Source organism: Prosopis cineraria, unplaced genomic scaffold, assembly GCF_029017545.1.
Source record: "Prosopis cineraria cultivar Desert tree isolate PC_DT_omini unplaced genomic scaffold, ASM2901754v1 PC12, whole genome shotgun sequence".
In the NCBI taxonomy this organism is placed as follows: Eukaryota; Viridiplantae; Streptophyta; class Magnoliopsida; order Fabales; family Fabaceae; genus Prosopis; species Prosopis cineraria.
The window spans coordinates 2,919,994-2,944,923 of record NW_026555343.1 but is presented as its reverse complement, the minus strand read 5'-3'; the positions used below and the strand labels follow the sequence as shown (position 1 = coordinate 2,944,923).

Genomic DNA, 24,930 nt, shown 5'->3' with positions numbered 1-24,930 from the left:
ATTCCCTCTTAAACTATTTTCTAGAAGAGCAAAAATCATCCTTTGTTAATAGATAACTAATGGAGAAGGAATTTTGCTCATTTGAAAAATAGTTTAGGAAAAAAAAATATCCCACTTACTAAAACTCTATAAATATATTAGGTTTTAACCCACCCAAAACAAGTTTCAGGTTATAGATAAGGCTTCGACCACAAGCTCCTTATGAATTCCAATAAAAGACACAATTCATTAAAAAAAATTAAAAAAACATAACTTTAAATCTAATGGAAGGTCGTAGAATATTAAAAAAATAAAAAAATAAAGACTTAAAATATTAAAAAAAAAATATAAATAATTGTAATAAAATTTAAGCAAAGCGTAAGAATTTAAATATATGTTTTCTTTAAAAAAAAACTAACAATAATTTAGTGGTCAACCCAAAGAAAGCCTAAAGGCTCAGCACTATCGAGACGCAGGAGTGTGAGGACCTGTTGAGTCCATTACATCTTCACCCACATGATCCTATGAGAAATTCACAGTTGGACTTTCAGTCCCAAGATTAACATTCCCTGGATCCAAATCCGAAGACCCAATAATATTTGGATCCTGATAAGGAGATATTGTTCTCCTTATTAGCGCCATTGCTCCAAAGGACTTGCATGTCATTATCCTCTTGATGAGATCCCATTGTTAAAAGTATAGCCTTTGCACGGCCCCATTGCCCAAGTGACAAATCCACGTCTAGCGCCTGCTTTTGCGCCCTTTAATCAGCTTTTGTCCTAGCTATCCTTCCATCCTCTGTTTTGTCCTCTCATAGTGCACCGATGGACTCTACTGTCTTCGGGGAAGAGGCGCCTGCTTTCCCTTTCTCCCTCTTGTTATTGGCCTCGTCATGACCCTTTATACCCTTCCCTTTTTTTTTTTTTTTTTTTCTTTGGGTGGTCCTCGGCCTTTCCTCATCGTGATTCACCACCTCTCTTTCCACCGTATCACTCAAGTCCTCACCTCTTGCGGCCTCCACTACTTGTACGTCGATGCTTGTCACACCGTCTTGCATCTTCTCTTCCGTACCAGCCAGTACATCATACCTAGAACCATATTGTTGGTTATTCAACGATTCACTCCTGGCAGCCTTAGGTTTCCGTTGACGGCGTGGTTTTGAACCACATTCCAATGACTGTGTTTTTGCAGTCCCTTGTGCTACAGCCCCTTTACCCTCTCTGTTTCCTATAGCGAAGTTCACCGAATTTGAATGGCAGTTGTTATTCTTAGAACATGTCTCAAAACAATGCCGACACATTCCTCATTTAGAGCACAGTAAATGAAGCCTTTTATACTCAAGTAGGTCTTCTTCTCCATCCAATGTGAACCCCGACATGAACTGTTTGTCAAGGTCCATCCAGTGCGCATACTCTACCATAGTGTTGTCTCAGATGCCCTGGCGTGTTGACATCAATCTTGATGTTTTTTTTCCTATTCGGTTACCTATTAAAAATAACATTGTTTCATTATAGTATTCCAGAAAGATTCTCGGAGATCGAACCCACGCCGCTACTTTATCAACCTTTGGGCAGCTTGCCTTAAATTCTGGCTCCCATGGCTGAACAATGTGGTGTAGATCATCCATGGACCCCCCTTTAAGTGCCCTCGTATATTCAACGCAATTGATGAACTTCACAATATTGAAGCCATACCCAATATCGATCAAGTTCAGTACTCCACATTTTGCCCACATAGCTTGTAGTCTCGATTCCAGTGCCGTGAACCGATACTACGTCCTGGCAGCTTCATGATTACAGATCGTTCTTCCAAGCCTTATACAACCTTCTCTTCATTCTCTTAGAGAAGATAAACTCAAGGAAGTTCCTGCGTGGGTCCTCCTAAATCATACAGTCCGGCTCTCCTTCATCCAGTTACAGATCCAAAAGGATTAGTTTGTGAGGACAAAATTTGTACATAAGATAAATATCAATATTATTGATAAATTATTTATATTTTTTATTAAATTATATTAAATATAAAATTTATTAAAATTAAATGCTATTAAAGAACTATATATAAAATGTAAAATTATCATGACATAAAAATTATATATCTATTAAAATTCTGCTTTTCATTTTAATAAATAAAACTTAACTCTCTTAAGTTTTAATCAATAAAAGTGAGTTCAATTAATGAGGATTTAGTTTATGATCTCCTAAAATCAGTCTCATTTATACTTTTTTGTGCCAACAAAATTTAACTCTTTTGTATAATGTAAATTTTTTGTGATAAAATTTTCAATTTAAACAATCAAATAAATTTTTTTTTCTAAACTATGGTTCCCTTCTTTTTAAAACTCTATTTATTTAAGGTTAAAACACATAAATAAGACTTTGGTTAAATAAACTTTTTAGGAAATTAGCGAAATTTTTAATGAAACCACATTAATTTTATTTTCTTTTTTGAGGGGGTAGAGGTAGATGAAATTTTTAAAAGGAAGCAAATAAAATATTTAAGGTTGTTATATATATTTTATTTTTGGGCTCTATGCGGGACGGATTTACTTGTAACATAGAATGACAGAAAAATCTCATAGCTGTTATGGCTGCTATAATGTTCTTTTAATAAGAATGAGAATGAGAATGACCATATTGTGTGAAATGGAATAGTTCATTGTGTAAAAGAATTCCAAACATGCATGCTTTGCCATAGAATTCCATTTGCATTCGTTCGTGAATATGGTAAAGATTGCATGCAGCATATTAAGCTAATTAAACACATAGCATCATCTCTCTCTCTCTCTCTCTTCTCTGAGATCTAAATAAAATTATTGAAATTAAGATCCCTTCCCTTAGATCTAATCTTCATGTTTGTTAAATAAAGTAGACCGTTAACTTTTTTAATACTGATACTATCCATGCAGGCACTGTAATAATCAGATTATATTCATAAAAAATAAACCCAAACAGTATCTATGTAAATAGTAACGATTAACTATTAAAAATGCAGGTACTGTAATAGTTAAGTTAAATTCATAAAAAAATAAATCCTAAACAATATCTATGTGAACAATAACGGTGTTAAAAAGTTAACAATTAAAATTTATTTTACTTTAAATTTAAAAATCTAAGATTTATTTTTTATATTTTAAGAGTTCTAGGTTCAAAATAATTTTTCAGCAATAATTCATAACTCTATTTACTCATTAACCCTTCTTTTAATCCTCTGTTTTCCTTATTCCTCATTCTTCTGTTTGTCTTATACTTCTTTATCTCTGTTTTCTGTCCTCAAAACAGAGATAAAAGAGGTCATATTTTTTCCAATTCTGAACTTCAAAATTTAGGAACCTTCCTCTATTAGAAGTTCAAAGAAAGCAGACGGAAATTAGATGAGATTTTTAGTTTTCCATTATGATCAATGACAGAAACAGAGTATGGCGGCAAGCTGATTCTCTTCTGGCGATACTGAACTGGCAAGATGAGTGAAGGAAGGTGACGGTCACCACTAAAAGCTATTTTGAAGTTTGAACCTTCATTGTAGGCCACAGCAGGTCTCTGCAAGTTATTTAATTGACCAACACAATATGACCCTGAACAAGGTTTTCCACCTTCGGATCAGATGAAATCCTGACCGTTCATTGTAGTCTCCCAAGTGAACGAACATAGGACCCCACAAACATGATGATCATGATCCAAATTCCCAGCCCCGCCATGCACGAGTCAAAAAGATTCATCCTGTTCGATGATCGCGGCAAAAAAAAAAAAAAAAAAAGGAGAAAAAGGAGAAACTCTTAACGTGTTTTATACCAATAGTCACAGATATAAATAGTAGAGAACTTCAAAGAAGACATTGATCTAGAGGAAGCTATATGTCTGCGAACCTCATGGCGACGGTGGTACTGTTTTTGTTGGCGGTGACGACGGCAGTAACGGTACTAGTGAGTGGCGATGATACAAGTTTCGTCTTCAATGGATTCCGATCAGCTAATTTAACCATGGGTGGCGATGATTCTGTTAACTCCAATGGCCTCCTCCAACTCACTAACGAAACCAAGATGCATGTGGGCCATGCATTTTATCCCAGTCCACTTGTTTTCACCAACACTTCTTCTTTCTCTACCACTTTTGTTTTCGCCATTAGACCTTTTTATCCAGCTGTGAGTGGTCACGGGATTGCTTTTGTAATTTCTCCAACCAACGCATTTCCAGGAGCCTGTCCCGGCCAGTACATAGGCCTCTTTAATGAAACCACCAATGGTGACCCAACAAACCATGTGTTCGCAGCGGAATTCGACACCATGCAGACCAGCGAGTTCGGGGACATTGATAACAATCATGTCGGAATTGATATTAACGGCTTGAATTCAACAATATCTGCTCCTGCCAGTTATTGTATTAATGGGTCTCACTTTCAAAATTTGAGCCTTATCAGTGGCCTTCCGATGCAGGCTTGGGTGGACTATGATGAAGGCAGCAAGCAAATTAACGTCACCCTAGCCCCAATCAATGTTAACAAGTCTGAAACTCCATTGTTAACGTTGTCCCAAGATCTTTCTCACGTCCTAACCTATTCCAGTTATGTTGGATTCTCATCTTCGGCGGGGTCGCTCTTAACTTCTCATTATGTTCTCGGTTGGAGCTTCAAGCTCAATGGGGTCGCTCAAAACCTTGATGTCTCCCAACTCCCAAAGCTACCACGTATCATTGGAGGAACAAAACAATCCGTGATTTTGTCAATTGGGTTGTCTCTGCTATCACACTGTTTACTTTTTCTTGTAATTTCAGCTGTATTTTATTACAGGTACAGGAAAAGGAAATTTTCAGAGGTTGTCGAAGAGTGGGAGCAAGAGTATGGTCCTCACAGGTTCAAATACAAAGATCTTTACATTGCCACAAAAGGATTCGGGGAGAAAGAGCTTTTGGGTTGTGGTGGGTTTGGGAAGGTGTACAGAGGGACAATGCCAGGTTCGAAAATCGAGGTTGCGGTGAAGAAAGTATCCAATGAATCCCGACAAGGCGTGAGGGAATTCGTTGCAGAGATTGTGAGCATCGGTCGACTTCGCCACCGAAACCTCGTACCTCTTTTGGGATATTGCAGGCGAAGAGGTGAGCTTCTTCTGGTCTACGATTACATGCCAAATGGAAGCTTAGATAAATATATCCATAACCAACCCAGCGTGATATTGAATTGGGCACAAAGATTTAAAATCATCAAAGGCGTGGCTTTAGTGCTACGCTATCTACACGAAGAATGTGAAAAAGTGGTGATTCACAGAGACATAAAAGCCAGCAATATCATGCTAAATTGAGATTTAAATGGAAGATTAGGAGATTTTGGTCTGGCAAGATTATACGATCATGGCAGTGATCCTCAAACTACACATGTGGTGGGAACTTTTGGGTATCTGGCACCAGAGCAGGCAAGAACAGGGAGGGCCACGACAAGGTCAGATGTTTATGCTTTTGGTGCTTTTCTGCTAGAGGTTGCGTGCGGAAGGAAGCCCATAGAACGAGCAAGTGAGGAAGAGAGAGTGATTTTAGTAGATTGGGTCTATGGGTTGTGGAGTAAGGGTGAGAATATTGAAGCAGAGGATGGGAATTTAGGAAGAGAATATTCGGCAGAAGAGGAAGAGTTGGTGTTGAAACTCGAACTTTTGTGTTCAAGTTCAGAACCATTGAGGAGGCCAAGCATGCGTCAAGTGGTGCAGTATCTGAACCGGGAAGTGCCTTTACCTGGTATGTCATGCTTAAGCTTGTATTCTTCTTCTCGAGGGTTATCATTTGGCTCTCATGGCTTTTGTGATTCCACTGCCTGCGTTCCATCTTACATTGATAAATCTGTCTCTCATTGTTCAGTTGTCGAATCTTTACTCTCTGGATGTCGTTGATTCCTTACAAAAGGGCTTGTGATTATTTGATATGTACAAGCAGCTAGCCGTGGATCTAGAATTGCGTAGCTGTAAAGCGCCTCTTGGTTGTATTATTTGTTTTTGGTTGTTTGTATTTTATGCATTCTTTAAGGATTTAATATTAAAAAATATAAAATATTTTTAATATAATTATTATCTTTTTTTTAAAAGTTTTTTTTGTTGAATAAATCACTTTATATTTATTTTAGGGTAAAACATCCTATTAAATAAGAAAAAATATAAAAAAATAATATTAATTTGAAAATAAATAACTACTTTATTGAGAATGAAATTTGATTAAAAATGCTTTACATTCTTAAATTGAGAGAGAACTTGATATACTATATCGTTAAAAATAGCCAATTTATGCTAGGTTTTTTCAATTATTATAAAAAGCTAATGTTATTTAAAAAAAGAATAAATCATCAAACAACACGTATATTAAATAAACTTGTCAAATATTACATATCAATTAATTAATTGTTTGACAGAACATTATGCTAATAAGTTGAATGTATAATTAGAATCTTTTGGGCATTGCATATAGGGACAAGATTTGGGGGACGTTTGTTTTCAGCTTATTTTATGAACTTATTTTTTTTGGGAAAAATATATTTTATAATTTTTAATAATATTTTTTTAAAATTTTGAAAATAAGCAGAATATGGATAAAAACAGATTTTTGATTATTTTAATAAGATACTTTAAGTAGTTTTTAAAAATAATCTACTACGATAGATGAAAGATAATGTTTTAGAAAGGAAGGATACATAAAAATATTAAAAATTTTTAACATAATTAAATAATAAATAATTTTTATAAAGCAAAAATAAAAATATATTATAAAAATTTAAAAATAACTAATGAATAATCACTTTTTTAATTATTATAATCAAACATAAAATAGTGTTTTTTTATAAAATCTCTGGAGAATAAATCTCTTTTTATAAAATCTCTAAACTATATAAAAATCACTTAATTTTTAGTATTAAATAAACTGGCTCTTGATCTCAGTAAGTTATAAGCCAAAATCTCACAAACTGCGCCAACATTTGTTTGGTTTTAAGTTTATGTATACATGTATCAACAAGTTATGCTTTATGTGCGTGTCATACGGTAATACCTAAGATTATTGAGTTAAATTGGAAAATTTTCGAGTCCTAATGGGGTTGACTGTCACGAACTTAACAAGTTATAAGATAAGCTCTACCGTTAATTAACTCCTATATTTTTATTTATTTATTTATTTATTCAATCAATTTACACTAAAATGAATACTTTGTATATATCAATAAAAAATTGAGATTACGTGAGAAATTAAAAAATGAAAAATATATATTTTAGAGAAAATGACAAATAAGGACATTATATGAACATTAATATCAAGTTAGGATTTTTCAACACTGACATTTTTAAATTTCAGTATTCTTTCTATCATGTTTCAGTACTAAAACTCTTAATTTGATATTAATGTTTTCATAAGATTCATACTTGTCATTCTCTCAATATTTTAAGGCATGAATTCAAGGTAGAACTAATCCTTTTGGGCGAATTTTTGTTTTAGAGAGCAGATATTTCTCAGGGGAATGACTGATCTTAGTTTTGTTGTTTTCTTTCCTTGAATGGCTTGGACTAGTGAAGCCCAAAAAAAAACATAGTAGGTTCGGATGTGTTAGGCCGAAGAAACGACAATGGGCCTTGTAATTTGTAAATAAACTCCTTCCTATAAATTAAGGTCATGACAAATGGATAGTAGAAGAGATTAGTCACTTATAATATAATAAATTAATATTTAAATTTTTATTAGAAAAGATGATCATATTTAGTATCAATCCTATCTTGAATATGATTACATCTAATAGGAGAGTATATATGTACAATAAAAAAAATTGAACAAGAGACAAGTTGTAAATCATAGTGAAAATAAAATATTGAGAGTGACCACTTTACCTCAACAAGAGATGAGAATGAGAGATAAAAGCAGAGATAAAAGTGACAAAGGCAGTAATAAAAACAAATGCAAAAAGAATGAGTGGGGTTAAAATGTTTGAATTTTCAAATAATTAAGGCATACTTAAAATTATAAAGAAATTTATTTGGGTTAAAATATGAAACGTCGCTCAGATAGGTCACAAGGCTAGTTAAGCTGAGTAACTAAAACCTCAAGCCCAATATAAATAAAAGGGCTGGCACCTAAGCTCGATAAAGGTCACAATAAATAAATATGTCGAAATCCCGTCAGCTGCAAACATTGGATCATTGGCAAGAAAAGACATGATCTCAAGTAATGCCAAAATTTACAAACTTCACGCCTAAGTATCTCAGTGAAATGGACTGATTGCCAAAATGGAGAGTATGGAATAAAGACTGTGCCATGAATTTCACGAGATTCTTGATTTTTCGACAGAACGTGCTAGGTCTTAAGGGAGAGGTTATCACCACTTTGACACTATAAATAGAAAATGAAGACACAGAAGAAAGTAGCCAACACTCAATCAAAGATTCACATTTTACACCTTATAGCCTTTAATTTATCAATTAATTTTTCAGTTTAGACTTGTAATTTCTTGTATTTCAATAAAATTAAATACTTATTCTACCAAAGCCTTGTATCTTTTTACATTCGAGTGAACTGTGGTAAGGGAGCTTAAAACCCTTTTTGTTATCAATTAGACTCAGTGTCTTTAACACACTTGGTATTTGTTGTTCACACACGAACAATTTTTGCATGCCTGGTGGAACTTGTGTAACAAAGATGGTAAGGACGCGAAAAGACAAAAGGACTGATGAAACAAGTGCTGGTTCTCACGAAACAGAAGAGACCTCTACACACGCAGGGTTAAAACACTTAACGCCTGATACTGAAGTAGTTGAACATCATGAGCACATAATGCCAATGTCAACAGGTAGCAACAGCATAAGTCCTGGCTCAAAGCTAAGAAGTGGACAAGTTAACCTATTGAACATATCCAACTGACCTATGGCAAAAGTGCAGCGAAAAATTCAAGACCAGATGGATAAACAATTAGAGGAGAACCAAAGGTTATTTGCACTATCCCTAGAAAAGTCAGAAAGCAGGGAGAAGGAACGATAGTAGATCATGATGCAAGCTATGCATGACGGCATGAAGAACATAGCCGTATCATTGAGAAGCACTCCTCTAGAAGCATGCTCAAGTTTAGGGTCGCTTGGAGGGCAACAAGAAAAAATCAATATAGGCGCTGGCCTTAGGGGCCACCCACTTGTAAGGGACATCCTTAACCCACTAAATATTTGCTCACACTAATCTTTTAAGTAATCCTTTATATTATTTATAAGAGCCTAATACGAGTAGCCCGGGGCGCATAGCAATGATCCTGGAGCATCATAACAAGCCTCAAAACTAACTGGTGAACATGGAGGCCTTAAGGGACATCATCCAGGATATATATAAACTATCTGTGATTGTAATAGATCTAAGGCCCTCTGTGCTTAAGTTCACGAGTCTAATACTAAACAAGCCTCAAGGGCCAAAATAGTAATAACCTCTTCTATTGGGGTAAAAATAATATTATCTCTTCAATTAAATTTTGAATGTACTAATAATTAGGCAGAGTATGAAGCACTACTCACAGGGCTCAAAATTCTTCAAGAAATAAGAGCTCGTGATATGGTCCTAAAAGGAGATTCTCAGTTAGTCATCAAACAATTAACTGTCAAATATAAGTTTATGAGCCCAACTCTAGTAATGTATTACCCTGGGGCTTCTCAGATCTTAAAAGAGTTTAAGACGGTAACGTTAACTTATGTTCCTCGAGCTCAGAATTGGGAGGCCAATGAACTGGCTCAAATAGCATCAGGGTTAAGGCTGTCGCCTGAACTCACCAAGAAGATAATTGTGGTGGAATGAAAAGAATATCCCTTAGTTGCTCAGCGTGGTTTGAAGTACAATGTGGCGTAGTCTCATAAGGGTTAGCTCGAGATTGGCGAGATGATTTTAAGAGTTATCTACAAAATCTCAACCAACGATATCCTTACGGAATGAGGATATGCACTCAATAATTTATTCTAATTAGAGATGAATTATACAGAAAAGGCCTTGACAAGTTATTACTTAAGTGTTTGACCTTTACTAACTATATGGAGGTCTTAAACATGTGCACGAGGGAGTATGTGGGGCCCATCAGTCAGAGCTAAAGATGTAGTGTTAGGTACATAGGCATGGATATTATTGGCTATCAATGACTAAAGATTGCATCGAATATGCTAGAAGACGCAAGAAGTGCTAGACTCACGGGCTAACCCAATAAGTACCAGCATCAAACATGCATCCAATTATCAAACTATGGCCTTTTTAAGGATGGGCTATGGATGTGATAGAGAAGATATATCTGACCTCATCTAAGGGCCACTTATTCATCTTAATGGCCATGGATTATTTCACAAGTGGGTGGAGGCCGCCCTATGAAGAAGGTAAAATAGGACGACGTCATTAACTTCGTGCGTGAGCAAATTGTGTTTCAGTTTGGGATTCCTCAAATAATTACAACAGATTAAGGAACAATGTTCACTGGAAGAGACTTAAAAGCCTTCGTCGAGGAAAGTAAGATTATATTATTAACATCCTCACCATATCACCCTCAAGCAAATGAAGAAGCTAAGGCTTCTAATAAGATAATCCTCAAAATTCTAAAGAAGACAATCAAAGAGAACCCTAAAGAATGGCACGTATAATTTCCTGAGACACTATGGGCATATCAGATTAAGGAGAGAGGCTACAGGCATGAGCTCGTGTGTGTTGACATATGGGCATAAACCGTTTTGCCTATGGAAATAGCAGTCCCTTCTTTATGCGTTGTGAGAAGTCTAGAAAGATTGTTTAAGGACTACAACAAGGCTATGATGAACAAGTTAATTCAGTTAGATAAAATTTGTTTACAAGCACTGGATCACATGATTGTCCAAAAGGAAACACTTTTAGGTGGACGAGCTCGTGTGAAAACTTGTATTACCACCTAGTTTCAAATACTAGACGCTTGATAAATTTTCACCTAACTGGGAAGGATCGTTTAGGATAAACGAAGTACTTAAAAGAAAGGCGTATATGCTAGGTAGCATTAACAAGACTCCATACAGACAAGTTATAAACGAAAAATATTTAAAGAAATATTGGTCGTCATTATATTAAAGTCTAAAGAAATAAAGGACTCGAGGCCTAGAATGGCCTTAGGGCATACAAATGGCACACAATAATAAAAAAATAATTTTGCTCTTTATTATATATGAATTATGTTACAAGGGACGTACAGTACAGATTAAAGAATAAAGAATAAGAATGAAGAGTAAAGTACATATGCCCATTATTTACAAATAGTATACATGGTCTCCCACGTCACCAAAGTAGAGCTCAACTCTTCAGATACTGTCTGATGGCGACTAAGGGCCATCTCGAATTCAAGCATGGAATGAAGCTTTTCATCCAAAATGGCTTGTGCGTCGTCTAGAGCTTTAGTCGTGATCTTTAGTTCGGACTTAGCTGGACCGTCTTTAGCTTCAGCCTGTGCCAGTTCCTCTTCAGCCGTTGCTAGCTGGCACTTCAAGTCTGCCACCTTAGCTTATAGCGGAGGTGATCCACATAAAGGGCAATCTCCTGGACTCAATTAATAGCAACAGTCGTCCGGGTCTTGGTGGTAAGGTACTCATTCCTCATAGACCAATTATTTTTCAAATAGTCTGAAAGAAGGGAAAGTTCTTTATGACACCAACTGATGATGCTGTAGCATGTTGGGACTTAAGCTCGAAGAAGTACAAGCTCAAGCATGAAGACTACCTTCTCCACAGCCTCAAGAGCTCAAATCATCTCCTCATAATTTTTCTCAGGAATGAGGAGTGGGTCTCGGCTGAGTTGAAATTGTACATCCTCCAAGCATCCAACACCACGTCCGTTTCAGGGACACAGATACAAGCTAGAAAGGCGTCAGTAGGAACTGCCTTTGACGAAGCAAGCTGAAGAAAAAGAAGTAAGGTTAATGATGAGAGAAAAAGAAATGGACTAGAAAGACTAAGGAAAAGAGCAGAATAAGCTAATACCTGAATTGAGTCCATAAGTGCTTTGTCTTTACTTGTGAAAGGTGGAGGGGTACGTGCGGACCACGCAACTGATCGTAGGGTCTTCTCTATATGGCCTGCAAGTATGGAGGAGTCAATCTGACCTTGTATTGAGATGCCTTGAGTAGAAGCCAGGGTATCTATTGTATTCACCACAGTCACCACCTAAAGTCCTTCCAAGGGCCTCCTAGAGCTCCTAATCTTAAAGTACTTATTGAGTTGATGGGCGGGACCGAAATGATAGGAGGAACATCCTTGGGGCCTCAGTAAAAGCAAGACCTTGAACTTCATTGGCCTCAAGCTCCAACTCACTACTTAGGGTATGTTTGGTTGGGAGGGAGGGGAAGGGGCCTCCAAAACCTCCCCTCCCAAATTGGGGGAGCCTCCTCCCCTTCCCTCACCTCCCCTTGAACTAAATAGACCTTTAAGGTTGCAGTGAAAACTTCTCCCTAGCTAACATCAGCCCTGAGGTCTTCTAGACCATCGGTACCACCTGGGGCCGTAGCAGACATGGTAGCCCCTGGATCCTCAGCGTGCCCCATCACCTCCCGGGCTACATCTTGAGCAACTTCAATTGGATCCATAGGGATTGACTCAAGGATAGTAGAGGTAGAGGAAGCGACCACTTAGGGGTCTAGAAACTGGGTCTCCATCCCTTCGTGTTGAAGGGGACTCACCCTACCATCATCAGATTTTGCCAACATGATCACTATTCATTGGCGCTTGTGCGTGCGCTTTCCCTTCTAGGGAGTAGGACCAGTTGAAAGAGGAGTGGAGGAAGGTTGATCGAACAGATGAGGCATTATCTTTTTCCTCTCTTAGCATTGGGAAAAGGAGATAGAGCTTACTTCCTCTTGTTAAGACCATCTCCTTTATCTGGGAAACTTGAGGAGAGAATCTTCTTAGCCTTAAGCTTCTTTGAGATGGAGACTTGGGAGGATGCGTCGTCTTGATCCATCCCTTAGACCACGATCCTCAGCGAGAGCGTTAATATTTTCCCTTAAAAATGTCATCAGCGTGTGAGATTGTATCCAATCACAGCCTACAAAAAGTAAAAACAAATTAGACTTTAGTATAAGGGAAAAGAAGAGAAGATAAATTAAACACATAAGATAATACTTATTAGTATGGCTCTTTATTATGTGCCTAAAGCGCTAGGGCCATCATTTATTGAAGCGAAGGTAGGCATCTCTATCTACAAGCTCTACCTTGCACTGCCTTTGGGTGGTATGTGGAATGGTTATCTGGTCAATGGCCTCCCGATCTAGTAGCTCCATATTGATCTGGGGGGACAACAGTTGAGGAATGCATTAGTTCAATCCAAACTAGCCCACCACCAGTTGAGGATGATATGACTCTAAGTAGACCTTCAGAGACTTGGAAGAAAAATCAGTGTGTAGCAGCCACATTTTTCTAGGAGTAATGGCTGAGAGGAAAACCTCATCCTTTTGTAGTTTGGCAGGCATATTCTTCTGGTCCATCAGATATTTATACCAAATAGAAGACGATAGTCCATAATGTTGAAAGCCTTCAAGGTCCTTCCCAAGGACCAACTCTGTTGACTTAAGAACTCGGAGAAGTTCTTTAAGTTAGTTAGCGGATGACCACACAGAAGGCAAGTGAAGAAGTGGTTGGCGTGAGAATCATTAGGAAAGGACTCCCACCGAAGAGGGGGAAAATAGGCCGTTGTTCATAGCTTCAGAAACCAGATGGGCTCATGAAAATTGCTAAAGGGCTTCTTCATCAACGACTCCCTCATGCCGTCATAGAGGCAGCACAAAAATATCGTCCGCATGGCTATCTAATTGCCACAAAGAAAAGACTGGGCAATCCTCAGATATAGTTGTATGAGCTTCCCTCCCCCAAGGCCAGGATCTATTGGCTCAACAAGATCCAAATGAAGACCAGGTGCTCTGTGGGGGTGACAGGCTCGTCGACTGGCTTCTCAAAGAACAGCTCTATAATCTTTGTATAGGAGCCCACGCTCCTAATCTTGCTTTCCATATCAGTTGGGAGAGTGTTGAAGGAGTCATACTTGTTGGGGATTGCGTAGAAGTTCTCCTCCCCAATAATGGGCAACCCCAGGTACATGAAGACATCCCATAACGTGAAGGACATGGGGCTGAGCTCAAATATGAAGGTATTGTAGCCCGAAGCCTAGAAACTTAAAAGGGCCATCAAAAGATCGACCAGGATGTCGACATCAGCCAAGGACAATTCAATCAGGTCGTAAAGACCCATTTTCTTCCATTAAAGCGCGTACGTCTGCTTCAAGCGCCTCACCCAGTTGACCCAAGCGCGAGGAGATCGGTGCTAGTTTCTGAGCTTTTAATAGGATGACTTGGGGAAAGGTGAGGTCATCTGGGCCAAGACCAAGTTGCGTACAGAGGTCAGTGGCCATGGATTTGGTTGAGTTAGGGCTATCACTTCAAATAAGTCAAGAGATATAGTCAGGTACCCAATGTCACTCTTATTAGAGATTTGAAAACTCCAAGGAGAAGTACTGGAGAAAAAAACAAAGAACAATTAGCATATTTCCCCAATAAAACAGAAAGGCTGAACAAGAAAAGTAAAAAGGCTTACCAAAAAGCGACAGAATCATGGAATGAAGAATCCTCCTGTAAAGAAAAACTAACTATTAGAATGAGGAACCAATCTGGGAAAAATAAGGATTCCAACCACTGAATACGTACCACCATAAATTTGCCAAGTGGGGTAATAGGATTTTGGATAGTTGCCAGAGAATTAAGTAGACTTTCAATGGATATGGAAGATGGAGTGGCAACAGTGGTAGAGTAGAAGTAGAGGAAGCCATTTGAGAGTGAAAGGGAGATTGGAGCGAGGGAGCAAATACTTGAATGTCAAAAAATAGCAGAAAGGACAAGAGAAGTGACTAGAAAAAGAAATGAGTTTATATTAACAAAAAATGTTTAGAAATGAACCGATGTTTCAGTTTTTTCACTAGCACGCGAGGGGCGTTGTTTAGGCTAAAATATGAAACATCGCTCACATAGATCGCAGGGCTAATTGGGCTAAGTAACTAAAGCGTTAGGCCCAATATAAACAAAAAGGCCAGCCCTAAAGCTCGATAAAAGCCACAATAAATAAACATATCAAAATTTCGTCAATTACAAACATTGGATCATTAGCATGAAAAGACATGATCTCAAGTAATATCAAAATCAACAAACTTTACATCCAAGTATCTCGGTGAAATGGGTTGATTATTAAAATTGAGAGCATAGAATAAAAACCGTGCTATGAATTTTGCGAGATTCCTGATTCTTTGACAGAACATGCTAGGCTTTAAGGGAGAGGTTACCACTACTTTGACACTATAAATAGAAAACGAAGACACAGAAGAAAGTAGCTAACACTCAATCAAAGACTCGCATTTTACACATTTTAACCTTTAGTTTATCAGTTAATTTTTTAGTTTAGACTTGTAATTTCTTGTATTTCAATAAAATCAAACACTTATTCTACCAAAACCTTTTATCTTTTACATCCAAATGAACTGTGGTAAGAGAGCTCTGGACCTTTTTTGTTATCAATTGAGACTCAGCGTCTCTGACATCTTTCATATTTATTGTTCACGAACAAAATTACAATAAAAAGTAGATTTGAATAGAATCAAACAGATCATAAAATCATTCTTTTCTTTCATCCAACAACAAAAAATTATTTTATTTCCTTTTTCCATTTTTCTTTTAATAAAGCAAATTCGCCACGGGAAGAGAAGAGAAAAAGGGGAAAAACAAGAGGAAAAGACTTAATGCTGAAGAACACAGGGAGGGTGAATCTGTTTCACTCTTTCGTTTTCACATCTAAATTGCCTACATCCGCGGGAGTTAACTCATCCTGCATGCATACAGTAACAATAATTATTGTCACACTAATTTCAAACAAATGGGGAAAATTGCTCACGACCCTGCGCATATTACTATTACAGTCCCAAACCTTTCTATATTTCTGGTAAGGCCACAATCTTTAATGTGAGCTTATCTTTTAACATCATCTACCAAGGATAGATATTAACCCAACAGATGCATTTATCAAACCTAATATATATATATATATATAACAAATCCTTGTTACAGTAAGTTTAACTATATCCCCAGAAATGAAGGAGATGATTTATCATCCGATCTTACAAATTATTTTTAAATCAAGGCATGAGAAAACTTGAGATTAGCATTCATGAATTACGTAAAAGAGTTCAATTCTGAGCCTCTGGTGGTGGAACGTGGAAGGAGGACTGATTTGTTTAGTCAGTCTCTCAATTTTGTTTTATTCCTTGCCTGGAATGAATGGGATAAATGTGCATTGTGGGCCCCTCTTCATCATTTTGAGTCATGACATGTACTAGTGTACAGAGTCTCCCAACTCCATTTCCACGAAACCACCATGAGAATTCACACCAATTTCACATATAACTACCCATCTATCCCAATTCATCACAACTTTAGAGTTTGAAGAGAGGATGCCAATTAAATTCAAAAGACCGAGTCTATAAGAATCTTCTCAAGAATCTTATCTTAATCATGAAATGGACCTGAACCAGCCCCTCGTTTCTTACCCTTCAAAAGTAACCATTTCCTACAAAAAGAAGAAACTCGAATTGTTTGAATGGATAATATTGCCCTAACAATTTTTAAAATAATATAATATTACCCGAATTGTCAAATCATAGATGTTGACGATATCCTAATATGCTCGGGTGGCATGCACCTCAACTTTTCTTGCCCTCAACCAAAAGCTGAGCCCATCTTTCCTCGGAAGAAGATCTCATTGGCATCCCTCTCAGTGCTTTTTTTTTTTTTTTTTTGTCATCATCTCATCTTCACAATTAGATGATTACTAATAACACTCTCATAACTTACTTAAATATATATTTAATATATTTATTTAATATAATTGTATATTTTAAAATTCAAACTCAAAACCATAAATGATATATAACACTCTCGATTAATTTAATCAAGTGCTGCTCGATAAAGTAAACAAATAAAATTTAAACACACACAATTTATAATTACAATAAAAAAATAAATTTAATTTATAATTTTTTAATAAAAATATATAATTATAAATTGTGCAGGTTAAATTTTAACATTTTATATTTATTTATTTTTTAAATGATGAATATTTTACAAAACAATTAAATTTATTGATTAAAAATAATTAAATTTTAAATATTTATTTTATTATTCAACGGCATCAATGAGATGAGGAAGGAGAGGGGGGGGGGAGGACCATGAGAGAATTTGGACCCTCTTTCCCTCCCATATCTTCATCTCTCATCACTGATGAACAGTTAAATCTTTCACTCCCTCCCTCTTGGATTCACAGCCAAGTACGACAATTAACATTTCCAGTAAAAGGAATTCATATTCATATTTTACAACAAATAAAATAAATAAATAAATCCAAAAAGCATGGAGCTTCATAGACACCGATCAATATTCCCAGAACTAAGACTTTCGACCCTAGAACCTTGGAACCTTTGATTTGCAACCCAAATGGAGACGAGGATCTTCAAAAACTTCAAACCTTGTCACTGGCGACCTTCGTGCCTCCATCAAAACCCAAGACCGGTAAAGTTGCCGGTGGTGGAGAGGAGCAAAAGCAACGACCTGACGGTTAGATATAGAAGAATGGACACCTGTAAAGTTGCTGACGATGGACCATGGTCGGCGCGGAGGGAGATAGAGATGGGGGATGGATTAGGGGAGCAAACCCAATGATGTCATCCCGCCAAACCTTTATTAGAAGAAGAAGAAGAAGAAGAAGAAGAAGGCGACGGTGGCAATTAAAGAGGAGTGGAGAAGGAGAAGGAGAAGGAGAACATGGCTGGTGGTGGCAGAAGAACGAGGAGTGGGGGAGGAAGAGGATGAAGGTGGGACCCGCAAGTGGGGGTGAATAAAACCAAATCAAAACCGAAAGTAGAATGTTATGATCTATTTTGGTCCGATAAGATAATGTAATTCTATTTTAAGATTAGTCCTGTCATTTTGTAATAAAAAACGGAAAGTAGAATAGAATTTCATCGAATTTTTATCATTTGATTTTATCTATTTAATTTTTTTTTAATTTGATTCAGTTTGTTTTAAAACCATTTTAATTGATTGATTCGATATGGTTGATAAAATTTAAAATTAAATAGATTGAATGGGTCAAATTATCATATATACATACATATTTTTTATTAATTTATTAATTATATTTAGTTTAGTAATTACTTTATTTTATTTTATTCTTCTTAATTTTAGACCTAAATATATGATATGATAAATTTAATTTATATATAAGCCTTATCAGTTTTAGTAAAAAATAACAAAATTAGCCCAACTTTAGGCAACTCAACATGAAGGCCAAAAACTGAATTAACTGAATGAATCAAATTTTTAAATTTTGATCTGATCCTTATTTAGTTTGATTCAATTTATATTTTTAGTACTATTCAATCAATTAATTATATATATTTTGGCATTGAATTGAATTAGCTGATGCTCATCCTACCCATAAATGTATTATTTTTATTTTATTTTAAACAAATGATGTGGAAGCCTTAGGTGTATGTCATGCAAGTATATGGAAGTCAACTAACTATTATAAGTAGAGTCATCAATTACAATCAAGCTTGTCATGTCAGCCAGCTAAAAAAAATTTAAGATTGAGCCTCTACTTTAGAGTATAAAATGATAATTTAAGTTTAAAAAAGTCAGTCTTTTTAAACCATAAAATAAAGAGCTAGCCCTTTTAAGTTCTTTTATAATTTTTTAAATTTTTAATATTAAAAAAATTAAAATGCTATATTAATTTTAAAACCCTACCCTCATCCCTCAAAGGATGAAGAAGAAGTATATAACAAGCTTAATATCTTTGCCACTATTGAGGCTCCACAAAAAGAAATATAAAATTATATTGATGTTAATGATAATGAAAATTATTAAAATTTTGCTAATGATAATAGTAAAGTTTAATAATGATAGTAAAGTTTGATTGTTATCGGTGTTAATTTTTGTGGTGTTTTTTTATTAGAATTAATTTTTTTATATATTTAATGTTATGTGTAATAATTTTTTTGAAATTTTAAATATATATTTTTAGATTTTTAAATTAAAAATAAAAAAAATATAGAGTTAAGGTCTTAAGAGTTGGTCCTTCAACCCTGAGGGCCAAGGCTGGGTTGACCAAAATAAAGCCTTGAGGTATAATCAAGCTTTATAGGGCCACCTCATTTAGGCCTTAATTGACACCTTTAGTTACGAGAGAAATTAAAATGAGAGAAAAAGTGTAGTTTGATTTCCTACTCTCCTCATGTTGCCCAATCAAGGTGGCAAATGAGGTACCGTTTATACATGCATTTATTAGGGGTGTTCACGGGATAGGATCAGGACACTCTTATCTCGTTCAGAAAAAGAGACTAAATTTTTATTCCGTATCCTGTTCTATCTCATTAGGAATCGAGATAGAACTGGGACGTCCTGCCATCCTGATAAAGCGGACAATGTGAGAGAAAAACCTAAATAATAACATTCATTAATTAAAATTTTAAATCATATAACTTATTAAGTTTAAAACCAAAATAACATGACTATATAAATCATAACAATTATTGAAACACATCAATCACAACTACAAATGTATAACTTAAAGTTAAGTATACATGAGACATAATATATCATAATAATACTTACAAGTGATCTCTAAGCTATAACAATAACAATAACAAACAAGCCCGGCACAACAGCAAGTCATTATTTTTTTCTTTAATTGAAATATATAAACTAGTGACTCTTCTTAAAATAAAGTAAGATATACAATGTAAATAAAAGTTATTAAATAGATTAGATATAAAATAAATTATATTAATATAATTAATATATTATAAAAAAGATATTAACATCACTGCTTATTCTATATCATTAAACTTTTCAATATAAAAAATTTAATTTTAAATAAGAATAGCAATTATTAAAATCATAATTAATATAAGTATAAATTATATTAACATAATTAATAAATTTAATATATATTTTTAAAATAAAAAATAATATATATATATATCTATATATATATCTATATAATATTTGAGATGAAACGAGACGTTCCGAAGGCAATCTTGTATCCCATTTCATCCCGAACTATTTTTCTATCATTTCTTGCAAAGTTTTATTTCGATTATTTTTCGATCAAGATAAGACGTGTTTTAAAATGAACAAGATAAAATTAAACTAATTAAAACAGGTACAAGTTGAACGTGTTTAGTGCTTAACATATTGCTCACCTCAGCCTCCCTACCTTTTTCCCTCATTTTCCCTGCACTTTCCCAGTTCTTATTCTTTATTAATTTATAATAAAAATTATTTAATAAAATAATGTAAACAGTGAGGATGGAAAAAGTAGAAAGAAAAAGGAAGGAAAAAAAGTGGAGAGACCTGGATCCATTGCGGAGCAGGGAAGCCAACCCTTGGCTGAGCGTGACGCCATATATTGCATAGACAACCACGTTCCATTGATACGACTGCATGATGGTACAAGCTAACTAAGATCTTATTTTTCTCTGTAGCCGCCATTGAAAAATATGGCATCCCTCAACAAGCGCGGGACCATTCCAACATATTTCAGTCTTACGAATCTTATTAGAGAATGCATCAAAATTTCAAAAACATGCCACCCTATATTTTTCTTCCCCTTCAATGACTGGCACACAAAAAACCGGACAAACTCTGATTGTTGTGTATATATTAACATATAAACAGTAGAGGACAAACAAGACATTGATTTTGAGACAGCCAAAGTGTGTGGAGCTTATCATGGCGTTCCTGCTTTTGTTGGCCACAACAATGGCACAAGTAGTGAGTGGTGCAGATACGAGTTTCATCTTTAATAATGGGTTCCAATCTGCTAATTTAACCATGGATGGTATTTCTGAGATCACTTCCAATGGCCTCCTCCAACTCACCAATGAAACCAGGCTACAAAAGAGTAGTGCTTTCTACTCCATTCCAGTTGTTTTCACAAACACGACTTCTTTCTCTACCACTTTTGTTTTCGCCATTAGACCACCAACTTCGAATGGCGGTCATGGCATGGCTTTTGTAATTTCTCCAACGAAAGCATTTCCGGGTGCTTTTTTCACTCAATACCTAGGCATCTTCAATGGAACCAGCAACGGTGACCCAACAAACCATGTGATCGCAGTGGAACTCGACATCGTTCAATCTAGCGAGCACGGTGATATCAATGATAACCATGTCGGAATTGACATTAACAGCTTGAAGTCCGCCAATTCTACTCCTGCGGGATATTATGGTAAAGGGTCTCGGTTTCAGAACCTCAGTCTTGCCAGCGGCCTTCCCATGCAGGTCTGGGTGGACTATGAATGGGGCAACAAGCAAATCAACGTAACCCTAGCTCCAATCAATGTTAACAAGCCCGAAACTCCATTGTTAACGTTTTCCCAAGATCTTTCTCAAATTCTAATCCATCCCAGTTATGTCGGATTCTCAGCTTCTACCGGGACACTGATAGCTTCAATTTATGTTCTTGGTTGGAGTTTCCAGGTCAAGGGGGAGGCTCAAAACCTTGACATCTCAAAACTGCCAAAACTACCACGACTTGGGAGGAAAAATTCTATGATTTTGCCAGTTGTGTTACCTCTGATCCTTTCACTCTGTTTAATTGTTTTTGTGACTTTATTTGTAGTTTGTTACATGAAAAAGAAAAGGAAGTTCCCAACAAGGCATGAGAGAATTCGTTGCAGAAATTGTAAGCATCGGTCGTCTTCGCCACCGAAACCTCGTATCTCTCTTGGGATATTGTCGGCGCAAGGGTGAGCTTCTTTTAGTTTATGATTTCATGCCAAATGGAAGCTTAGATAAATACCTCTATAACCAGACTAGTGTAACACTAAATTGGGAGCAAAGATTTAAAATCATCAAAGGGGTAGCTCTGGGGTTATGTTATCTGCATGAAGAATGGGAGCAAGTTGTGGTTCACAGAGACGTAAAAGCAAGCAATGTTATGCTAGATTCAGAGTTCAATGGAAGGTTGGGGGACTTCGGTCTTGCAAGACTATATGATCATGGGGTTGATCCTACAACTACACATGTGGCGGGGACTTTGGGATATCTTGCACCAGAAAACGTAAGAACAGGACGAGCCACGACAAAATCTGATGTTTTTGCTTTCGGTGCATTTTTGCTTGAGGTTGCATGTGGAAGAAGGCCTATAGAGCGAGGAAGTGATGGCGAGAGCGTGATTTTGGTGGATTGGGTTTATAGGTTATGTAAGAAAGGTAAAATCATGGAGGCAATGGATCAAATTTTAGAAACAGAGTATAGGACAGAGGAGGTAGAATTAGTGTTGAAATTGGGGCTTTTGTGTTCAAATTCCAAGGCCAAGTATAGGCCAAGCATGCGTAAGTTGTGCAATATTTGAATAGAGAGGTGGCTTTGCCTGATTTGTGGTCACTAATGTCATCTGCTTCATTCTGTGGATTTACATTTGAGAGTGATAGAGAGTTTGAAGATGACATTATAATAACCTTTCCATCGTCTAGTGTGGATGCCTACTTCTCTCGCACTTCAGTATCCGAAGAATCGCTCCTCACTGGAGGTCGTTGAATTCCTATGAAGAGTTACTCAAGCTCTCAGTCTCACTTGAATATGCACTCTTCGGCTTGTTGCATTACCTTTGTACCATCATGCTTGGATTTATCTTTTTTCATATGTATATATATTTTTTACGAAACACAGTAATAGGTACACGCACATTAATTATATTATTATTTTTAGTCCTTTTAGTTCGGTCAACACTCAACATGCAATATTTGTCCTGTGGTTTTAAAAATGCACATAAAAATCATGAGATAATACTGATGGAAATAATTTATACTAACATCTTTGCTAACATAGTAAAAATATATGTCGATGGCATGAAAATAAATTAGCCAGAAATGATTAAAAATAAAATGAAAATGAAATTTTTTTTATTATATATATTTTGCTTAGAGAGAATGTGGGAGATAAAAGTGAGATTAGGCACATGTTAACAAATGTGTTAACGGAATTAAATACATGTAAGCAAAATTAACTTTGTTCATGCCAGTTCATAATTCTTGTGTGCATTTTTAAAACTATACAGAGGCTAACATTGCAAATGGGTCAAACAAAAGGATTGAGAACAATGAAATAAATCTATAAGGATTAAAAACAAAATGCAATCAAAGTGTAAGGATTTATTAGTGTATTTTTCTTATTTTTTGTTATATTTTTATAGTTTTTTTTTGTGTTATTGAAGAATTATATTCCTTAAAAGATTGTAGGATTTTTGTTGGGACAGAAAAAGAAAGGACGATAAGATTTTTAATTTTGGAGGCCAGGAAGTATTTTGTTTTAGGGATATTGGCTTAGAAAGCAAAAAAGAATACGGTCGTTTTTGTGAAATGAAGTATACAAATGGTTGACAAAGCTATTAAATTTCTTGAAAGTTTAATAGGAAAAAAATAATGATAAACAACCAACAACTTAGTGGAGGCTTTGAGAAGTATCAACGATATGCTCCAATACATCTAATTCTTGTCATCCACTCATCCAATGTGTCAGGAAGCTTTGAAGTAATAGAAAATGGTTATCACGTAATTATATAGAACTTAAAAAGGTCTAGTCAAACGTTAAATGGAAATTAATATTGAAGCACGAATTCCGAACACAATGAGAAAGCAGATTCTATTTGGAATTATTTTTCGAGGTAAAGATTTTTAAGAGTTTTAATTAGACATCACTCTTAAATAAATTTTTTAGAATTATTCATAATTTTTAAATTTTGGTAAAAAACTTTAATGTTACTAAATGAATAATATAGCATACAAAATAAGCTATTACATTTTTTATTATTAATTAATTTATATATCACAAATCAAGTTCTTCAAACTATAGTTGAAGTTCTGGTGTTTTAAAAAACAAATAATTGAATTGCTAAAGAGAAAAATAATATATGGGTAAGACTTATATATTTAGTCTTATATACTTATACTTAATATATTTATATTCAATCAAATCATGATAATTTTAATGTGTTAATAAAATTAATAATAAGAATTTATTATAAATAAATAAGAATAATACTAAATATATATAAGGATAAAATTAAAAATAAGCACACTAAATACATAATGCTAATACTAAGTATATAAATTTTTCCTTTTTTATTCTATTGTTTGTATCTTGAGAAATATATAAGGAGACATTATTTAAGTATATTAAATATGTAGGATTAAATAAATAATTCTTACCTCATTTTGTTTTTAATCCTATGTTAATTTTCATTCCTCTCCCCCTCACAGCCTGGCTGGGAGAGTGTTGACGGGGAGGTGACATGGGAGCGTCGAGCCCGCGTAAGGCGTGTGGGGAAGTCGGGCTTTTCTGGGCTGAAGAAGACGACTTGTTCCATTCAACCTCCAAGTTGAGGGGACCCATCCGACAAGCATCAATCTCTACTTAATTTCTCTCACACATGCCCCCACCCAACTACTAGCCATTCCAAGTAAATCTAATATTAATCACATTAAATATTTTTTTCAAAATTGTAACATGAGTCATAACCAGAAAATCTATCATTCCTCAACAAAAGGTGTTTAATTTTTTAAAAATATTAATATAATGTTAGTTCCTTTTTTTCACCCTAAGAAATGAATATGTACAAGACAACATTATTAAATGAACTGGAATTTCTTAAATGGTATCTATATTACTTCTTACAATTTTCTTATGCACGAGATCCAGTCTAGTTTTAAGTAATGTCACCACCACATGTATGCATGTTCATAACATCTTTATATCTCCCACTTCTATTTATATTTTTAATGTCATTTTGAGATTTTTCTAATTAACATAAAGATTCAATTCTTCATAAATTATTGTCGTGTTTTGGCCGAAAAAATAAGTTATTGTCATGCCAAAAGA

General features: G+C 35.4%; 2 pseudogenes; both read left to right on the top strand.

The window, feature by feature from the left end:
• Positions 1-3,869: 3,869 nt before the first annotated feature.
• Positions 3,870-5,932, top strand: LOC129289452 (L-type lectin-domain containing receptor kinase IV.1-like; annotated as a pseudogene).
• Positions 5,933-20,688: 14,756 nt separating this feature from the next.
• Positions 20,689-22,732, top strand: LOC129289465 (L-type lectin-domain containing receptor kinase IV.2-like; annotated as a pseudogene).
• The last annotated feature ends 2,198 nt before the right edge of the window (positions 22,733-24,930 follow it).